Raw genomic sequence first — 22,426 nt, forward strand, 5'->3', positions numbered from 1 at the left:
GTGGCCTGGGAGCAGCTACTTTTAGGTAAATCTGCATCAGAGCAGTGGGACTCATTCAAGAAGGAAATAGGGAGAGTACAGGGCCAACATATTCCAGTAAAGAAAAAGGGTGGGATCAACAAATCCAGAAAACCCTGGATGTCAGGGGATATACAGGATTGGATAAAGAGAAAAAGGGAGGCTTATGGCTGATACTGAGGGCTCAAAACAGCAGAAGCCCTAGAGGAGTATAGAATGTGTAGGGGGGAACTTAAAAAAGAAATTAGGAGAGCAAAAAGGGAGCATGAAAAAACATTGGCAGGTAAAATAAAGGAAAATCCAAAGTTATTTTACAAGTACATTAAGAGTAAGAGGATAACTAGGGAAAGAGGAGGACCCATTAAAGGACCATAGTGGTAATGTGTGTGTGGAGCTGGAAGACTTAGGTAGGGTTCTAAATGAATACTTTGTGCCAGTGTTTACAAATGACAGGGACGAGGTGAGTATGGAAATCAGACAGAAGGACTGTGATGTAATTAAAGAAATTAGCATAGAAAGGGAAGAGGTTCTAAGTGGTCTGGCAGGCCTAAAAGTAGATAAATCTCCAGGCCCGGGTGAAATGTATCCCAGGCTGTTGAGTGAGGCAAGAGAGGAGATAGCAGGGGCGTTGGCAATAATTTTCAACACCTGTCTGGCTACAGGAGAGGTGCCAGAGGACTGGAGAACAGCCAATGTGGTACCATTATTCAAGAAGGGAGGAAGGGATAAACCAGGGAACTACAGGCCAGCCAGTCCAACATCAGTGGTGGGGAAACTATTGGGAGCAATTCTGAGGGACAGAATTAATCTACACTTGGAGAGGCAGGGATTAATTAAGGACAGTCAGCACGGTTTTGTTAACGGGAGGTAAGGTTGACCAATTTGATTGAATTTTTTGAAGAGGTGACCAGGTGTCTAGATAAGGGCAATACATTTGACGAAGTCTACTTGGACTTCAGCAAGGCTTTTGATAGGGTCCCAAATGGGAGACTGATAACCAAGGTAAGAGCCCGTGGGATCCAAGGCAATTTGGCAAATTGGATCCAGAATTGGCTGAGTGGCAGGAAGTAGAGAGCGATGCTCAAGGAGTGTTTTTGTGACTGGATGCCTGTGTCCAGTGGGGTTCTACACGGATCGGTGTTGGGTCCCTTGCTGTTTGTGGTACATATAAATGATTTAAACTTGAATGTTGGAGAGTTGATCAGTAAGTTCACGGATGACACAAAAATTGGTGGGTGGTAAATAGTGATGAAGATAGCCTTAGATTACAGGAGGATATAGATGGGCTGGTCAGATGGGCTGATCAGTGGCAAATGGAATTTAATCCGGACAAGTGTGAGGTGATGCACTTGGACAGAACAAACAAGGTACAGGAATGCATGATGAATGGTAGGATCCTGGGAAGTACCAATGATCAGAGGGACCTTGGTGTGCAAATCCACTAGTCCCTTAAGGTAGCGGGACAGGTAGATAAGGTGGTTAAGAAGGCATACGGGATTCTTGCCTTTTTTTAGCCAAGGCATAGAATATAAGAGCAAGGAGGTTATGCTGGAACTGTATAAAATGCTGGTTCAGCCACAGCTAGAGCATTGCATGCAGCTCTGGAATCCACATTATAGGAGGGATGTGATTGCACTAGAGAGAGTGCAGAGGAGATTTACCAGGTTGTTGCCTGGGCTGGAGAGTTTTAGTTATGAGGAGATTGGATAGACTGGGGTTATTTTCCCTGGAGCAGAGGAGATTGAGGGGGCACATAATTGAGGTATATAAAATTATGAGAGGCATATATAGGGAAACAGGAAGGAACTTTTCCCCTTGGTGGAGGGATCAATAAGCAGGGGGCATAGATTTAAGGTAAGGGGCAGGAGGTTTAGAAGGGATGTGAGGAAGAACCTTTTCACCCAGAGGGTGGTGGGGATCTGGAGCTCACTGCTTAAAAGGGTGGTAGAGGCAGAAATCTTCATAACATTTAAGAAGGATTTGGATGTGCACTTGCGATGCCATGGCATATATGGCCTAGTGCTGGAAAATGGGATTAGAATAGTTAGGTACTTGTTGGACTGGCGCAGACTCAATGGATCGAAGGGCCTTTTTCTGTGCTGTAGATCTCTATGACCCTATGACTCTATTACTATGAGAATCGGGAACCTCATTGTAATACAGCAGCATCTCATTATAAGGCCAACCTGCTGGACTCTTCCACACCCCCCACTGGAGAATCCGCCCACATCGGCGGGAAAAGATGCCAGTGTAGAACATGTCTTGACTACTGTGACATGCAGAAGTCGGGACTTACTGCCAGGGCCTTGCTCACACTGTGGACTTCCGAGGAGCAGAAGTTGCTGGAGCCTGACAGCAATGGAATCCTGGAGGAATGTCCATGGCATGCTGGGTGGATTCTCATGGACATGGCTCTGCTGCAAAGCACCTCACAGAAGTTGGAAAGTCGCTGTTGATGCTCACAACGGATGATGGTCAAGGGAGTGGGAGAGGGACGTCTAGGATTGACTGGGAGAGGAAGACGTGTCAGGGAGCGAGGTTGGGAGGAGGGGAATGAAGGTGTCCGGGGGGGTGGGGGGTTGAGGTTGGGAGGAGGGGAATGAAGGTGTTAGGGGTAGGTTGGGAGGGGGGAGGGAGTACCCGGGGAGGAGAGGGTAACAGGGGAGAAGATTACAACTGGGGACTAGGTGAAAGAGGATGTAAGGTGTAAGGGAAGGAGTTCAGAGGGGGGAAGGAGTGAAGAGAGGGGAGGGACTCCAGGGGGACAAAGGAGTGCGGGGAAGAGAGGGAGTAAAGGCGGAGGAAGGGGGAAGGAGGAAACCTGGATGAAGAAGTGAGGGTATCTGAGGGAGTCAGGAAGGGGGAAGGAGTGAGGCTGGAGGGAGGAAGAGGTAAGGCTGGAGGAAGGAATCGTGATGGGGGAAGGACTAAGGGTGGTGGAAGAAGTAAGTGTGTCTGAGGGAGTCAGGAAAGGAGAGGGCCTAAGCGGGGGTGGGGGTGAGGGTGGGAGGTGGGAGGACTAGGGGGGAAGAGGTTGTAGGGGGGGAAAGGGGTTCCGAGTGGGGGGAAGGGGCTCTGCGGGGGGGGGAGGGGTCCGGGGAGGGGAAGGGATTGCGTGGATGGGATAGGGGTCCTGAGGTGTAGATATCCAAGTGAACATGCAAGGGAGGGGTCTGACGGGTCTATGACTGCCTCCTGGGGAGAGAGCTGAGGGTGGTGTGGAACGAGGGAATATTGAGATTGAGCGAGAGCAAAGTGAAGCAGTAGGGTGGGATGATGAGGGTTCGACAGTAGTGGTAGAAGGGATGGCAAGGGTGGTTGGTGGGGACACTGGGGGTGGAAAGGAGGAGGTCAGGAAGGTGAATGTGGATGGGGGAGGGGTTTTCGGGAAGGACTAGAATGTGATGTTCACCTGGACATCCCCAAAAGAAAAGGGTCGTGGCTGGTAGGTCACAGAGGGGAGGTGGAAGGTGATGCTAGGGAGGTCAACTGTGATGGGGAAAGGAAATGTGTGACTGGTGGAGGGGAAAGGATGGGGGAGCTGATGAAAAAGTGAATCCAGACCATGATATCCAAATTGAAAGTGAAACGACAGTCATGATGGGTGAGATCAGGTGCTTCATGGGAGTGTGATCATCGGGTGGACGGAGATGCAGGTCAGCTCAGATGGACAATTGAAAGTGAACATCAGCAGGCAGCAATGAAAATGCTCAGGATATTGAGGTGAGTGTGATACCGAAAGAATCCGCGTGCATGGGAGTGGGCTTGCACGAGTCTGCAAAAGGCCCTGCCACACACACACACTTCTCCATCCAGAATCACTTGTTGGCCGGCTGCTCCCTCTGCGGTGACAGGGGATGAGGTTGAGGGACTCACAGGCAAAGGAAACTCAGAGGGAGAGGACAGCCTCTGAGATTCCTGAGTGGATCACCCAGGGGTGTCCTGCTGCCGCTCCTCCTCCCGGAGACCCCGGCCTGACTCCTTCAGGGGAAGGAGCACCTGGACAGACATCGAGGTGCCCCATTTCCCTCTCATGTTGCCACCGCAGGAACTCACCCATAGCTCCCACGATAGTCTGCACACATCTCCATGTTCTGCTGGACCAGAGCCCCCATGGCATTTGCCATCCTCCCACATGTGGGCACCACTTCATCAGAGCCCTTCTGACTCGCATGCTGCTCTGTTGACAGTCTCCAACAACTCTGCGTGATGTTTACCCACCTTCTGCTGACTCTCCTGGATGAGTTGGAAGACTAAATCTAGAGGTTCATCACCTGACTCAAACTTCACAGATGCCTGATCCCCAGCAGCCCTTCAAGTGCTGGGGAGCTCACACGAACCTGACTTGTGTTGCTGTGGACTTGTGTCCATGTGGTGACCACCAGGTTGTGAACTTGAGCCTGCTCTAGTTCTAGGTCCCACCGAGGTATGTGGCTCTGCGCTGGTGCAGGGTGTGAGTAAGCGTTGTGATGGGTCTTCCAGGCCGCTTATTTCCAGCTCTTTAATGGAGGAGATGCCCTCTTGGCGGGAGGTGAGGACGTGGATGGAGCTGAGGGACTGTCTGGCTGAGGGTGTCGGTCACTTGGCAGAGCTCCCTGTGAACCAAAGTATAGATAATTAGTGCATGGCAGCAGAGTCCAAAGCAGGAGAGACAGCATTCGCAGTTGTGTTGAGAGATGGATAATGTGGTGCAGGATCCTCATGAGGGTGTTCACCACTGACCTCACCATCACCACAGACACGGTCCATGTCCTCACCAATCAGCACGATGACACACTCTTCAAAGTGAGTGAGGGGCTTAATGTGGACCACTCCACCACCGGACTGGGACCTCTTCCTGCTGATGTGAGCAGACTACTTATGCAAGGAAACAAATGGAGAGAGTGTGAGCAAGACACATGGCACTGCGTGGAATGTTTGTGTGGTGAGCAGAGCCATGGGCAGGATGAGGACATGACCTCAAGAGGATATGAGCCTGATGGAGATGTGAGGGTGTGCGTGAGAGCTAGTGATGTTGTCCCTTGAGGTGTGAGATCCCTGTGGATGTGTGATGGGTTGGTGAGTGTGTGAGTTGAGAGCGATGAGAAGAGTGAATTACCCTGGTGGAACGGATGAGACCATTTTGCATGGCATTGACGCTGACCACTGCTGCCACCACCTCCCATGCTGGATTGGTGATGCCGTTGCCCCTCCTGTGGCCAGAGCGGTGGAGGAGGACTGCACGGCGGGCCCCAACAGAGTCGAGAGATGTGTCACTAAACTTGGGGGTTGCAGTCTTTTTGCCTTTCAAGGCCATCCTGTCCTCCATGCAGCAGTCATGGGCAGGAAGCACTGAAAGATGTGATGTGGCTGGATTTTAATTATGGTGCCTGGCATGATGAAACAGTGAGGTGATGGTAGGGCAGGCAAATGAAAGCCCGCCCACCATGGAAACAGCGTATTTCCTGGGAATGCATAATTAATGTGGTGGGTTTGGAACAATACAGTGCGAAAAGCCGCCATTGCAGCCGATGGGTAAAACAACCGCTACCGCACTTTGTGCAAATCTGGGACGATTCTGCCCAAGGTTTTTGGTTATGCCTCCTAATATTTGTCTTAACCCTAATATTATCTGATTATACTTCTGTGATGTGCTCTGACACATTTCTCTGTTAAACGTGCTACATAAATGCAAGTGTTTTTTTGTAACAAAGCATCACCAAAAACAATAATACCTGGAAGCAAGATTTATAGACAGGAAATGCACGGCCTCTGCAAGATTTTTAAAACAGCATAAACTCGCCTGCATTCATTGTTTGAATTTCGCCTGTCCTCAGCCAAGTTATTTGACAAGTTATTGCACATTAGTAGAATGTCCAAGGTTGGCAGAAAATAGGAAAAAGTTAAATGAAGGGACTGTCTCCATCTAGCAGACATATGTCCAATGTCGATGATGAATATGGAAAATTCAGCAACTAGGTTGGAGATCTATCCTACTGGAAGACAAGAGTGAAGAGGCTAAAGAGAAGAAAAATCATCTACATTTGCCATTCCTGCACAAACCCTTTTCTGATATTGTTCATTTGCCAGTAAAGTATTTTTAAAAAAGCATGAAATGGATGTAACTTCTGTTGAATCTGCTCATAGTTCCAAGATGATTTTTTCAATGTATTCTCTCACTGGAGAAAATAAGACTTTTGCTTTTGATACAGATGATTACAAATGCATTTTCAGCCAAACTAAAAAAAAACTTATGGTTAAGTTAATGCAATGCCCCATGAGAATCAACTTTTAAAAAATTTAAAATTGAAGCTAATTATCCATATTAGGAATTTACTCTGATCGATGTGCTTTGCTTTTCAGCAATTCACCTTTCCAATACTATGGTCTAATATAGCTGAAGGCTTATTAAATTGTTCACTGCAAGCATCTTATCAGTCACACACTTTCTACTATCACGGTTCATCTCATTTTTGTTTATAAATTAGATATTTACCATATTCCCCAGTATTCCCACTAGTGTTGTGAGGAGTTACTATCCATCTCTGATTATACAGCAGAACTCTAGTCTTGAAGCATGAAAAATACTTGCGGCTTTAGCTCATTAAGCTACTTTGGGTGTTAAATTGGGCTGGGTAATGCCCCTTGTTTGGGCAATATGGGTGCTGTATGATCCAAATGGCATCTACTGAGTGTATGCACACTTTATAAAGAGGAGGTAGATAGGTTTCTGAAATATCGGGGAGTTGAGGCACGAAAGAGGAGTTGAGGCTTGGGGCAGGTCAGCCATAATCTTATCGAATGGCAGGCCAGGCTTGAGGGGCCAGATGGACTACTCCTGCTCCCATTTCTTATGTTCTTATGCTCTGTCATCAATTGTGCTGGACAATACCTTGGTGACGGTGCATTTAATGCAGATAATGTATTCATGAAGCAAGGGTAAGTGCTATCCCAATGGCTGTAACACAGCTGGTTAGACAGGTACAAAGGAACATAGGTCTTAGGAGCAGGAGTAGGCCATTCAGCCCTTTGAGCCTGCTGTGCCATTCAATAAGATTGTGGCTGATCTGATTGTGGTCTCAACTCGACTTCTCTGTCTGCCCTCCTTAATCCTCAACTCCCTAGTCTATCAAAAATACATCCAACTGAGCCTTGAATAAATTCAGTGACCAGATTCCACTGCTTTCTGGAGAAGAAAATTCCACATACTAACAACCCGCTGAGAGGAAAAAAAATTCTCCTCACCTCTGTCTTAAAGGAGAAACCACTTATTCTTAAATTGTGTCCCCTGGTTCTAGTCTCGCCCACAAGGAAAATCATTCTTCTGGTATCCACCCTGTCAAATCCCTTCAGGATTTTATGTTTCAGTAAGATCACTTCTCATTCTTCTAAACTCCAATGAGTGTAAGCCCCAACCTGTTCAACTTTTCTTCATAGGATAAGCCTTTCATCCCAGGAATGAGTCAAATGAAACTTCTCTGAACTGCTTGTAACATAATTATATATTTTTTTTCAAATTTGGAGAGCAAAAACAGGAGGGATCTGTACTGTTGGGATGGTCTCCACGTGAACCGATCTGGGACTAATGTTCGAGCGAAAAGGGTAAACAGGGTGGTTAACTGGACTTTAAACTAGAAATTGGGTGGGTTGGGGGGAGGGTAAAACTCCAAGAAGTATGAATAATTGGAAACAAAGCAGCAGGTTAGCATGTGGGGGGTGGGGGGTGGATTCAACTTCATGGAAAATTATGAAAAAACTGAAAAGAAAGGAAAGCCTTGGAGAGGCTATTAAAGTCCCCAGAACACAAAATAGGACAGAGTGTTTGGAAAGGGCTAGGAATCTAACTTCAAGCACATCAGATAAAGGGATGACAATGAGAAAGGGGACGGGAAATACAAGACTGAAGGTGTTGTATCTGAATGCACACAATATACTAAATAAGGTAAATGAGCTTGTGGCGCAGAATGAAATTGGCAGGTATGATGTGGTGGGCATCACGGAGACATGGCTGTGAGGGGATCAGGACTGGGAGCTAAATATCCAAGGATACACATCCTATCGAAAAGATAGGCAGGTTGGCAGAGGTGGGGGTTGCTTTGTTAGTAAGAAATGAAATTAAATCGATAGGAAGAAATGACATAGGGTCAGATGATGTAGAATCTGTGTGGGTAGAGTTGAGGAACCGCAAAGGTAAAAAAAACCATAATGGGAGTTATGTACAGGCCTCCGAACAGTGGTCAGGGTGTGGGGCACAAGATACACCAGGAGATAGAAAAGACTTGTAAGAAAGGCAACAGTGAGCCTGGGGGATTTCAATATGCAGATAGACTGGGAAAATCAGGTTGGTAGTGGATCCCAAGAAAAGGAATTTGTGGAATGTCTACGAGATGGCTTTTTGGAGCAGCTTGTGGTGGAGCCCACTAGGGAACAGGCAATTCTAGATTTAGTGATGTGTAATGAGGCAGATTTGATAAGGGATCTTAAGGTGAAGGAACCCTTAGGAGGAAGTGACCATAATATGGTAGAATTTACCCTGCAATTTGAGAGGAAAAATCTGGAATCAGATGTAACGGTATTACAGTTGAATAAAGGCAACTACAGAGGCATGAAGGAGGAGCTAGCCAGAATTGACTGGGAGATGAGCCTAGCAGGAAAGACAGTGGACAGCAATGGCAGGAATTTCTGGGAGTAATTTGGGAGACACAGCAAAAATTCATCCCTAGGAAGAAGAAGCATACTAAAGGGAGGACGAGGCAACCATGACTGACAAGGGAAGTCAGGGACAGCATAAAAGCTAAAGAGAAAGTATACAATGCAGCAAAGAGCAGTGGGAAACCAGGGGATTGGGAAGCCTACAAAGACCAACAAGGGACAACTAAAAAAGAAATAGGAAGGGAGAAAATTAAATATGAGGGTAAAATAGCCAGTAATATAAAAGAAGATTGCAAGAGTTTTTTTAGATATATAAAGGGTAAGAGAAAGGCTAAAGTGGACATTGGGCCGCTGGAAAATTACACTGGAGAAGTAGTAGTGGGGAACAAAGAAATGGCTGAGGAACTGAATAGGTACTTTGCGTCAGTCTTCACGGTGGAAGACACAAGTAACATCCCCAAAGTTCAAGAGAGTCGGGGGGCAGAGGTGAGTATGGTGGCCATTACCAAGGAGAAGGTGCTAGGAAAACTGAAAGGTCTGAAGGTGGATAAATCACCTGGGTCAGATGGATTACACCCCAGAATTCTGAAGGTGATAGCTGAAGAGATAGTGGAGGCATTAGTGGTGATCTTTCAGGAATCACTGGAGTCAGGGAGGGTCCCAGAGGACTGGAAAATCGCTAATGTAACCCCCCTGTTTAAGAAGGGAGTGAGGCAAAAGACGGGAAATTACAGGCCGATTAACCTAACTTCAATCGTTGGTAAGATTTTAGAGTCCATTATTAAGGATGAGATTTCAGAATACTTGGAAGTGCATTGTAAAATAGGGCAAAGTCAGCATGGTTTCATTAAGGGGAGGTCATGCCTGACAAATCTGTTAGAATTCTTTGAGGGGATAACGAGTAGGTTAGACAAAGGAGAGCCAATGGATGTTATCTACTTGAACTTCCAGAAGGCCTTTGACAAGGTGCCGCACAGGAGGCTGCTCAGTAAGATAAGAGCCCATGGTGTTAGAGGCAAGGTACTAGCATGGATAGAAGATTAGCTGTCTAGCAGGAAGCAGAGAGTGGGGATAAAGGGGTCCTTCTCAGGATGGCGGCCGGTGACTAGTGGAGTTCTGCAGAGGTCAGTGTTGGGACCACAACTTTTCACTTTATACATTAATGATCTAGATGAAGGAACTGAGGGCATCCTGGCTAAGTTTGCAGATGATACAAAGATAGGTGGAGGGACAGATAGTATTGAGGAGGTGGGGAGGCTGCAGAGGGATTTGGACAGGTTAGGAGAATGGACAAAGAAGTGGCAGATGGAATATAACGTGGGGAAGTGTGAGGTCATGCACTTTGGTAGGAAGAATAGAGGCATAGACTATTTTCTAAATGGGGAGAGAATTCAGAAATCTGGAGTGCAAAGGGACTTGGGAGTCTTAGTCGAGGATTCTCTTAAGGTTAACTTGCAGGTTGAGTCAGTAGTTAGGAAGGCAAATGCAATGTTGGCATTTATTTTGAGACGACAGGAATATAAAAGCAGGGATGTGCTGCTGAGGCTTTATAAGGCTCTAGTCAGACCACATTTAGAATATTGTGAGCAATTTTGGGCCCCGTATCTCAGGAAGGATGTTCTGGCCCTGGAGAGGGTCCAGAGGAGGTTCACGAAAATGATCCCAGGAATGAAAGGCTTAACATATGAGGAATATTTGAGGACTCCGGGTCTATACTCGATGGAGTTTAGAAGGATGAGGGGGGATCTGATTGAAACTTACAGAATACTGAAAGGCCTGGAGAGAGTGGACATGGGGAAGATGTTTCCATTTGTAGGAGAGACTAGGACCTGAGGGCACAGCCTCAGAGTAAAGGGAAGACCTTTTAGAACAGAGATGAGGAGAAACTTATTTAGCCAGAGAGTGGTGAATCCATGGAATTCATTGCCACAGAAGGCTGTGAAGGCCAGGTCATTGAGTGTATTTAAGACCGAGATAGATAGGTTCTTGATTGGTAAGGGGATCAAAGGTTACAGGGAGAAGGTGGGAGAATGGGGTTGAAAAACTTATCAGCCATGATTGAATGGCGGAGCAGACTCAATGGGCCGAATGGCCTAATTTCTGCTCCTATGTCTTATGGTCTTATGGTCTTAAAACTGTACACAGTATTCCAGATGTGGTCTCACCAAGGCCCTGTACAGCCGCATTAAACTTCCCTATTTGTATATTCCACTCCCCTTGCAATAAACGCCAATATTGCATTTGCCTTCCTAATCATTTGTTGTACTGGCATATTAACTTTCTGTGATTCATGTACCAGGTCTTGTCCTCCACATTTATCAGTTCCTACTATTGTTTGACCAGGTGTCTGGAGGATCTCCTGGACTACTACAGATAGAGATCATCAATCTTTCTTACTATCTGCTCCACCAAGCCCTCCAACGCAGCATCTCAAAACCTTGGAGCTCACTCTTTCCTTTGTTGTGCTATTCTTCACTGTTTCCCAGGTCACTTCCCGCATGTGTCTCAGCTCCTGGTCCAGCCACAGTGCACCTCCCGTTTACAAATGCAGGTTAAGTAGTCCTATGACATTGTGATTTTGGGCCCCTGCTGATGTCTGCAGCCTGTGAACAGTGTGGGGAATGCTGGCTGCATGTAGCAATCCTGCTAATTAGCAAGCAGCACAAAGGTGATGTGCTTCCTCAATCAACAAGCATGGTTTAGTGATGCTTCACCATCCTCGCACCCATTTTAGGGGACTTTTCAATTTAGCTCCCTTGCTTTTCAAATTTAGGTTCAAGTGCTAATCCAGCATAGATATAATAAAGGACTCTGTTGGTTCCAAGGCTCCGAAGATCAAATTAATTTTCCAGTTTTTGGCAAAATAATATGCTGCTATTGGAAATGTAACTGTCAGTCTGGTGCAGTTATGACTTTTCTTCCAAAGTTGTGATGTAAGTACGTTGTTAGAATAGAATAGAGAGAGAGCTTTATTTTCCATCTAACTTGTTAAACTTGATCTGAGACCACTTGGTAATGAATGGTAAGGAGGAATATATTCCATTCCACAATACTGACAGCTTCACCAGATTATCACAACAAAATGCCTATTAGCCAACAAGACAGGAACAAAAACAGAAAATGCTGGAAAAACTCAGCAGGTCTAGCAGCACCTATGGAGAGAGAAATAATGTTAACGTTAATGTTCCAGTCTTGGTAATAAGACCTTCTAGTTTTCAAAGTGGGAAGGTATTCTTAGCACATCAGAATGTGAATTTTAAGATGAGGTAGAAATAGTTTTGTTGTATATGAGGCCCAAGCCCAAGTATCTGGTTTGGAAGACTACTGATGATTTTGGATATCAAAACTTGCTCAGTTCCTCCCCTCAAACTACAGTTTGATAGCCAGTTTAAACTGAACTCAAAAGATTTGCACTGGTTTGGTCTGGGATGTTGGTCTGTACTCTTTAAATTGCAGCTGACTAAATTCCTTATGTGTTGTGTTGTGATTGAATTTAAAGAAACAGTCACTAAAGTAACTTCGGGAAACAAAAATGGGAAAGGAACCATAGAAATGGATGGGTTGTTTTTTCTTACCTCGAGGTTCTGTCAGATTGATTATCCACAATGTTCAAAATGGATAGATTTAAGATCTAGGCCTCTGTAAGAAACAGGAAGCCCACAAGAGATATTTCCATTTTGCCTAGTATCTGCACTGCTGAGGGCTCTGCTGGGAATGACAAAGCCTTGACATACACTCCACGGTAGATTATAGTGCAGACAACCATTCATTCAGGACTGTACAGCTTTATCTAGTGGACTCCACCATATTCCTCACCAATTCAGGCAGTGCAGCTGAGGCAAGATCTGCACTAACCCATTGGACAGCAGCTTTTCAGCTGCCACAGCCATGTACCTCTTCCTCATACAAGCTTGTATTATTCTACAAATTTCCAGGTTATTAAGTTTTTTCAGAAGCTTGACCTATAAGCTCAGCTAATAGCACACAGTCAACTCTTCAATATCAACAGCAATTTTTAAGCCCTTATCCTTTTTTCCCTGACTTGAGCTGCACACAAGTCAGTGAGCTAGAAAGCTTTGAGATTCCACATTACATGCTTTACTGGGAAAGCATAATAATGGTGGACTTAATATTAACTCCGTAACAGTGGACTTAATAATGTGGTGGACCTTCGTATTTAATTGGCCTGATAGCAACTGTGACAAACACACAAAAAAAATGCTTGCTAAAATAGCAGCCTGTGTTTAATGACTATTTCCATTGCTGCTGGAATTTTCCAATATTCTCAACCCTAACTCCAAATCAAAATGATTAAAGATCAACTACAGCCTTTCTTAATAGTAGCGAGTCCTTTGCTGGGGTTATTTTGGTCTCAAGTCCAGCCATTACAACCATAACTCTTCATGGAAAAAAAAACTTAAAGGAACATTTATTGGGTGGAATTTCCCCAGATTTTCACTAAGTGCGGTAGTGAGCGGGTAAAGCATCATTTTATCCGTCGACCGCAATGGCGGGTTTTCACAGGCCGTTTCCCTGGTAAATGGGCTCTTAATCGGCCACCCACCATCACTGCTGCATCACACTGGAGACCATGTTTAAAGCCCCACTGCAAGCACACATCTCAGGGCTTCCAGGTCACTACTGCTGCATGGAAGGCATGGCCCTGAAACTGAAGAAAACTGCAGTCCCCAGGTTTCGTGATGCACCCCTCAAGTGCCTTTTGGATGATGTGGAGGCCCACTGGGATGTCCTCTATCCCAACAGGATAGGCAGCAACAGCACTAACCCAGCTTCGGAGACGGTGGCAGCGCTGGTCAGTGCCAACCCCCTTCAAAAGAGGACAGCCACCCAGTGCTGCAAGAGGATGAATGATCTCTTCTGTTCTGCCTGGTTATTTCACTCTTCTCCTCACTTTCAGTTCACACATTCACAAACTCATCACACATCCAGTGATCTCACTTGCTGCCAGTTCAAGGGACATCACCATTCACTCTCTCACACTCTCCACCATTGTCCTCATCCCGTCCATGGGACCACTCATTACCACATAGGCCAGGCATACTTATCACATGACCTGACAGGCATACTGCTTGCACTCTGTCCATCTCCATTCATGCAGGGCAAGCTGGCAAACAGCAAGAGGAAGAGGTCGCTGACTAATGTTGGAATGCCCAAAATCAAGGTCCTCACGGACATTGAAAACAGAGCCATCTGGCTGACTGGTGAGGATCTGGACAGTTCCTGTGCTGATGGTGAAGTCAGCTCAACCAAGTGAGGGTCCAGCAGCACAACATACATCAGACAACCGTACTGTGAGTGGTGTGTCCTGAATTGCATGCACTAATTATCTCCCCTTGCTACAGCAGGCACATCTGGGAAACATCCATGACTCTCCTATCAAGCCCCGAAGAAACCTCTGAAGAGGAATCTGGAGGCACCCTGACACACATTGCACTGTTTGAGCCAGAGCAGGCAGCGGCACTGGTGTCTGGCACTTGGAGGACTGCTGGAGGCTAGAAATTTGCTGAGCCCGAGTCAGACGACAAGCTTCTGGACAGTTTCTGGAGCTGCAAAAGCAGGCTCAGGAACATCACGAAGGGATGTCCACGACACACCTCAGATTGCAAGGCATGATGGAGCAGTCTGTCCGCCTTCGCTCTGAGGTGATAGTGCCAACATGCCAACACACCGAGGTCAACACTGGTAGGATGGCAGCTGCCATGGAGACCTTGGTCCAGGTGTTCACTTCTGCGCTGCTGTGCGGGGTTAACTCCGTCGCTGATGCTATAGTTGGCCTCCAACAGTTTGTGCACAAGAGCGGTGCCAGGCAGCTTGATCTCAATCCAGCTATCCCTGCTCCTGAAGGATCCAACCTCAGGTTGTCAGGCACCCATAGGGAAGAGGATCCACAGGTGCACACTAGGGGCCCATCCATCCAGGTGGCTCTGAGAGTGTCCGGCCCATCCGACTCCCCTACTCCTGTGACCTCAGCAGCTCCAGCACCACAGGCTGAGGAGGGTGCCACTGACACACAGAAGGGCCCTGAAAGCAGACCAGGGCCCTCCAGTTCTCGGCCCTCCAGAGGACGTGTGTCAAAATCATTACAGATAGAGCATTGCAGCTAGCAGGCTGCCTCCACTGTGGATGTCCTGGGAGTACCAAAACACAGTGGCAGGGTTAGGGAAGTTAAGGAGAATTAGTTCCACAGCATGGGCATGAGTGATAATCACTTATACGTACTGTTCACTATTGTCAATAAACCCCCAAGGATGTCTCCCTGCCCATGGCTCCTTGTACTGATGAGCAGTGTTCATGTCACTCAGATATGAAACCTTCCTGCACAAGATAAAGGCAGGTATCTCAGTCCAGGGCCTTGTCCCTGTGCAGTGTGTAACCTTCAGACCAAAGTGATGGTCCGGCCTCACACTCCTTGGAAACATTACTGATGCCTGCACCTCGGCGGTGCTGGTCTTTGCTGCCAGAATGTAGTGGGCAGGTGCCACAGAGTTCTCTCATTCTCTCTGTGTGCTCTCAGCACCTTTAAGGTGGCGTTAGCCCCCATCTCTTCAACTGTGATGCTGTGCTCCTGAAGGACTCAGGTGCTGAAGGCAGATAAAGGATCAGATGCTTCTAAAGTTTCGAGGCTGCGTTTCTATGATGTGAGCCTGATCACAGAGCGCAAGTGAGCTGCCCTCAGCCAGAGAGGAGTCAAACATTCTCAGAGGCTATGTGAAGATTTGTGGAGTGTCCTCACTGAATGTCATCATCATCCTCCTGCATTTGAGCGACTATTCGGGCCTCCACGGCGTCTCCATGACAGCAGCATTCTCACAGATGGTATGCGCGCTTTCATATGCCAGACTGGAGTAAAAAGTTCATAGATGCAATGTGCGGATCAATGAAGTCACCTCACTGCATGTCGTCATCATCCTCCACAAATCTAACAGTTATGAGGGCCTCTTGAGCACATCTGCCTCGTCTGGCCAGTGCGAGGGCCTTATGCCTTTCATAGTCGCCTCCAAGGACTCTTCACCTTCATCCCTGTCAGTGTCCTCTTCATTGGAGGAGAGCTCCAGCTCCTCCATCGCCTCCTCAGCCAGCTTCTCTCCCCGTTGCAGTGCCAGGTTGTAAAGGGCGCAGTAGACGACGACAATGTGTGATGCCCTCTGCGGATTGTACTGCAGGGCTCCACCAGACCGGTCCAGGCACTGGAATCTCATCTACAGCATCCTGATGGTTTGCCCCATCAAGTCTGCAGCATGAGCCTCTTTATACCATCGCTTTGCTACAGTCTGAGGCCACTGCACAGTCCTCTGTGGGTAGCTCTTGTCCCCGACATCCCTGCAGCCTCTGTGGAACCTGGAAGACTCCAGGGATTTGTGACTGACTGAGGATGTAGGCATCGTGCACGCTCCCTGGAAACTGTGCACACACCTGCAGGATGTGTTTCTGGTGGTCACACACCAGATGCACATTCAGCGAATGGACCCCCTTGCAGTTGATACAGTCCACCATGTGTTGTGATGGAGATCTGAGCGTCCCGTGAGTGCAGTTGAATGCACCCTGCACCTGTGGGAAACCCAAGATCTGCGCAAATCCATTGTTTTTGCATCCTGGCTGTCCTGATCCTGGGTGAAATGCACAATGTTATGTGCCATCACAAAGGTAGCATCCATGACCTCATGATTGCATTTGTGGGTGGAGGCTTGTGAGATCCCACAGAGGTCACCTGTGGAGTCCTGAAAGGAGCCACTGGCATAGAAATTGAGTGCCATGGACAATTTCATAGCCACTGGCAGTGGATGCCCCCCATGTCCCCATGGTGCCAAATCCTGAAGGAGCTGGCAGATGTGAGCAACCAGTTCCCTAGACCGACAGGTTCCCTAGACGGGGGCGATGGCAGGGTGGGGAGTGGGTGAAAAGCTCTGGAGCGCTTGGTGACACTTCGATACATCTGCATTTCTTGAGTGGGCAGATAAACTAGAAGCCCGACTCCAATCATATCAACGTGGCTGTGCCTGAACTGTCTCAGTTGCAGAGGAATGGTCACTTGATACAGGTTTCCCTAATGCATGGCTGCTTCTCTTGCCCACCCTACCCCCCACCCCAAATGTATTCAACAGCAGGGCTGCCCTTGGCACCCCCCTCCACAAGACGCCTTGTGCGGCAGAGCTGCCCTTAACCTTGAAGTCCCTGTGCCCCTCAAACTTGAAGTCCAACAGGCGACCCTGTGAGAGCTGCACAATATTACTGTGTACTCACTTCCGAGTTCCCCTCGAAGTGCAGACTGCCAAGTGCACTTCGCCTAAATGCTGTTGTAAAACACGTCGGTCGATGTGGATGGACGATCCAGCGAGGGGTGGATGATTCCGGCAGGCTGGCCTGATGTTGATATGCTGAAGTATTGCAACAAGGTTCCCAACGTCCAATGGCGGGAAATGTAGCCCACCATCGGCAGGCTGTTTGGATGATTGCAAACTGGTTTCACGCCATCGTGAAACCAATCGCGCCATATTGTCCGCTCATGCCACTGATCACGCCCAATGCAAATGGACACAGAAAATTTCGCCCATTGGATGCACTTCATGAATATTCAGGTTGAAATAAACATATGCATTTTAAGAATTGCCTATGGTTGTGAATGACAGACAGAATGTTATGCTGCAAATTATGAAGAGTTGGCCAATAATTGTACCAGAAAGCATCAGGTAACAGATTACCTGTCAAATATAGAATGGACCAAGGTTAACGATGAAAAAGCTATTGTTCCAAACTGAAGATCAAAACCTGCACAGCTCAACTTAACACTGAGCACAGTGTAAACTTTAATTTCATACTCAGTGATGTGCATTCTAGTTTAAAGAACAAGGCACATTCTACCATTAACCCTGCTCCAAAAATTAATTAATCTTTATTAGTCACAGGAAAAAGCTGGATACAAGGCGGTGAGCAAGGCTTAGTTGCCTGTAACTGGGGGAGCTGATTGATAGCGTACATTTACTTTCAGCTTTGAGACGGCAGAGACATAGTAATGGAATCATCAAAGATCGATGCTGTGTGGACTGTCAGAGCTACTCATTTGGTCCTTTGCCTCAACTCTGGAACAGCTGCAGCTACTGATAGTACTTTGACGCATGGATAACAAATGTCTACGTGTGTGCATTACAGAAGACAACGAGGTACAAGCAAAGAGAGTTGTTCTTTGCACAAAAAGAGATTTCTGAACCTACATTTATCAATGTCTGCCTTAAACACAGTACAGAATTGGTGAGTGGAATCTATAGCTTCAAAATGAAAGATAAGATATTGCCATTAAATAGCTTATCAGTACACTTTATGTAATAATTGTTTCTGAGAGAAAATCAAAGACATGCAATCTGCAAAAGACACAAATTAAATATGGAATTCAATGCGAGAACTGAACTTACCACTCATTACAGGGAATTGATACCACAAAATCTCCCACATCGAAGCCATTACTACTTTGTATTTTAATTTTGGTAACTGTTCCATTAGAATTAAATTGGCAAGGTGTGCCATTAAACTGCCAGTGTTGTTAGAAATCAACCTCAGTTAAAGAGTCAAGGGATGGAAGTCTCTAACAGAGCTTGAAACAAAATAGACTATAAACGGAAAATGAAAAACAAGAGAAATACCTAAGCAGGAGAGAGCATGTCAGATCTGAAGGAGAAGCTTGTCGGCCTGTTACTAAAGATTCATCAAAATGGTTAAGCGCCATGAAATAGAAAAGATTACTAATTTATAAGGATTTGAAGCATAACTGGCTGAAAAGCTTATGAATGAAGACAACTGTTTCTGGTGTTACACTGTTAGCCAAATGTATTAATAACTTAGAACATAGCTCTCAAATTATGGAGAGATAAATGCATATTAATGAAACCATCAAGAAAGAACTGTTATTGCTGTTGAAAGTTCAACACTGTTTGCGATGCATGTTCAAAATAAGAACATAAAATTGTTGAGGAGAAAAAAATTAACAATTTTGAGAGGAAAGACATACAAGGCAAGCCAATAGCCTCCAGTGTACCTGGAATGAATGGAGGCATATTTTGCCTGAAAGAGTTACAATGCTGATCAGCAACCTGTTACTTCATCAGAATTAATGTAGATTATAAATGAGTTATTTCACTAATTTATTGCAGTTTGAGAAATCACTAAAGTATTCACAGCTGCAAAACAACCTGAAAAATGGGAAAGGACAGAAAATACATGGTGCATACCCAGAAGAGAAAGACAGATTAACATTTTGGGTGAAACCTGTCAAAATTGGCATGGTGAGGGAGGAAGGGCCTTAGAAGCACTCTCTAAATCAAAGAAGGAAAAACAACACGTGTTGCTTCCCAGAGGCACCAAATAGTTCTCAATCTCTCCATTTATCTCTCTCTCTTTCTGTAAACTGTGGCTTGAAACTTAGCTCTTTGACCAAGCTTTGGGTCACCTGTCTTAATGTTTACTTCTTTGGCTTGGTGTAAAGTTCTGTCTGATCATAATCCTGTGAAGTGTCTTGGGACATTTTGTTTGGTTAAAGTGCTATATAAATGCAAGTTATTGTTCATGATCAACCGTGCATTTCCTGCATTTTTGTTTTTATCTTTGAGGCACCAAATGGGTTTAATCACTTGTAAATACTTAACACAAAAACAGTCTTCAACTCTATTTAACAGCAACTTCATGTACTATAAACTTGTATGTGCCCCAACCCCCACATGACTTACACACACATTTTATGAAGATGAACTGATAAATACTCCAATGATATGAGGCCAAACAGAAACTAAGACTTTTTAAAAATACATAACATCTTCATTGCCTCAAACAGAAATACAAGAAATAAAATGCTGATAGGCATTTTGTTTGTGTCTAAATCATCAGGTCAAATCTTCTAGTCTCTGATCATGGGAGACTGGATGCACTGAAGATGTTCTTCAAGACCTGTGGAAGTCCCGACATGCGAATAGATAATTATCCTTCTCCCCTGGACCCTTTGCAAATGTCTCTAACTCTGAACTAGTGTTGGAGACTTCAGATAGTTCTGCAGTGTTTACTTGGATAGTTACCCAGGAAATGTTAGACAGATTACAACCTCATCTAACCCCTGGGTAATTTAAGAACTGACCACCCCACCGCCCCCCCCACTCCTCTCCCCCAACACCCCCCCCGCCCCACCACCCCAATCACACACACTGACTCCCCAATCATCCAGCCCCGGACCCCCGACTACCCCGGACCACCCAACTATCCCCCCCCCACTACCTGGCTATCCACTGGCCCAACCACCATACTACCCCCCAAACCCAACCCAACTGCCCCTCTTACTACCCGACAATCCCACCGACTACCTAACGACTTCCCAACCCGACCCAACTACCCCTGACCACCTCTTCGACCATCCAAGTACGCCCCCAACCACCCGATTACACCCTGATCACCCAACTACCTACCCAACCTGACCCAGTTAGCCCCCAGAACCTGACTACCCACCTACCCCGACCCACCTCACCCACTTACCCACCTCACTCACTTACCCACCTCGCCCACTTACCCACCTCATGCACCCACCCATCTCACCCACTTACCCAATTACCCAACTACCCATTTAACCATCTCACCCACTTAACCACATACCTAACTCACTGATTTATCCAGCGACTTACTTATTTGCCTCACCAACCTACACAAGTTACCCATTTCCCCACCTCACCCACTTACCTATCTCACTGTAATGACGATGTACCGGACAGGTTTCTACTTGAAACAGGTAACTTTATTACAGAAACAAAAATAAAAATAAAAATAGCTGGAAAAAACAGCAGGTCTGACAGCACCTGTGGAGAGGAATACAGTTAACGTTTCAAGTCCGTATGACTCTTCATCAGACGAAGAGTCATATGGACTTGAAAGATTAACTGTATTCCTCTCCGCAGATGCTGTCAGACCTGCTGAGTTTGTCCAGCTATTTTTATTTTTGTTTCAAATTTCCAGCATCCGCAATATTTTGCTTTTAACTTTATTACAGAGCTCTTTTAGAAGCTACATGCTTGAACCAGGTCAATGGCTAGAGAGCTCCGCCCACCTGGATTACCCATGCTTAGGGCTCATTCGTCAGAACAATCACGTGACCTCCAATAGGCAGTAGGGAAATCTATATCTTCATTCACTACATTTCCTCTCTCTTTAGCTTTTTTTAACATTTCCTATTTACAAAGAACATTTTAATCCACAACAGATACATACATACAGGTCAGGGATTAAAGATTAAGTCGCTGAGGTGGTTTTCTTATTCAGTTGGAGCAGTATAGCTCTACCACTTGAGGTTCTCCCATTGGATTGACATGATCAGGAGCTGCAGCATGAGGCACATCATTAGAAAAAGGCAGTTTAGGGTTTGGGAACTCTACAGAGACATCAGGCATGTCTATTCTAGGTTAATGTGTCACCTGAGGGATTATTGGTTCAAAGTGAATCACAGGCAGAATAGCTGGTTGTTGGAATGTCTCTCTTCCTTAGATGATCCACATGTTTTCAAACAATTTGATCTTCCATTTACACCTGGAAGGACAAGGGTCCAGTTCCTGAGACAATTGTACCAGGAACCCAACAAGGTCCACTTCTAAAATTCCGCCTGAAAACTGTATCTCCCACAGTAAACCTTCAAGATTTGCTATGAATATCATGATTCAATTTTTGATTACTCTGTTTCTTCTCTACCTTCCCCTCTAAGTTTGGAAACACCAGACTCAACCTTGTACGTAGGTGGTGTTTCATCAATAAGTCAGATGGTGTTGAACCCATAGTTGTATGAGCAGTCATATGATAGTTGAGAAGAAAATGTGAAAGTTGAATTCCTAGAGTACCTTTGGGTAACCTCTTCGTTCCTGATTTGAAAGTTTGCACTGCTGTTTCAGCTAACCCATTTGATGAAAGATGATATGGTGCTGTTTTAATATGTCTGATTCCATTTAAACTCATGAATCTCTGAAATTCTGTACTAGTAAAGACTGTACTGTTATCTGAAACAATGACTTCCAGTAGACTATGTATAATAAAACACTGGCACAACTTTTCAATGGCTTGTCATGACTCACTAGGGCTAGTGCGCTGTGGTATCAAGCTTCACTGTTCCCTGAACCATGACAAATGAGAGAAGTTTGACCAAACCATCAGATTGCCCCAACTCTACCTAACTGTTTAATTTAGGTTAACAGAAGACGAGTATCAGGTTTGTAAACTTAATGAGTAAATAATTGTTTATTGAACAAATTGCCTTTAACTAGAGGCAAAAGAAAGAAATATAAACTGCTAACTTCTAACACTACCCTCTTCTTAAATCCTATACAAGACACATAGGACACAAAAAGCATAGTTTTTAAAAGTGAGATATAACAGTTCAATAGCACTAAATTGGAGTACAGGATTCGATGTGTTGATTTTGATTGATATCTTTCAAATTCCTTTCAGTTCTTGTTGATGACATGAGGTGGTCTTGCAGCACTTTCAGTATTTAGCTCACTGGGTCAGCACTTGCCTTTCAATGTCTCTAACAGTGGTTTTCCTCTTTGCCTCTTGACATGGGTTTTCAGAGAGAGGGCAGATAATGGAGATGTGAGGAGAAAAAGCCAGCTAGCTATTATTGTGGAATTACTGGAATCTCATACACATAGGAGCAAGAGGTTTTAGGTGTTTTTTCCTTTCAGGTTAGGGGCTTTTTTGCTGTCCTGCTCTCACAAAAGCCAATTAAAATGCAGTTGTCAGGCAG

Source organism: Carcharodon carcharias, chromosome 9 (genome assembly GCF_017639515.1).
Source record: "Carcharodon carcharias isolate sCarCar2 chromosome 9, sCarCar2.pri, whole genome shotgun sequence".
Taxonomy (NCBI): domain Eukaryota; kingdom Metazoa; phylum Chordata; class Chondrichthyes; order Lamniformes; family Lamnidae; genus Carcharodon; species Carcharodon carcharias.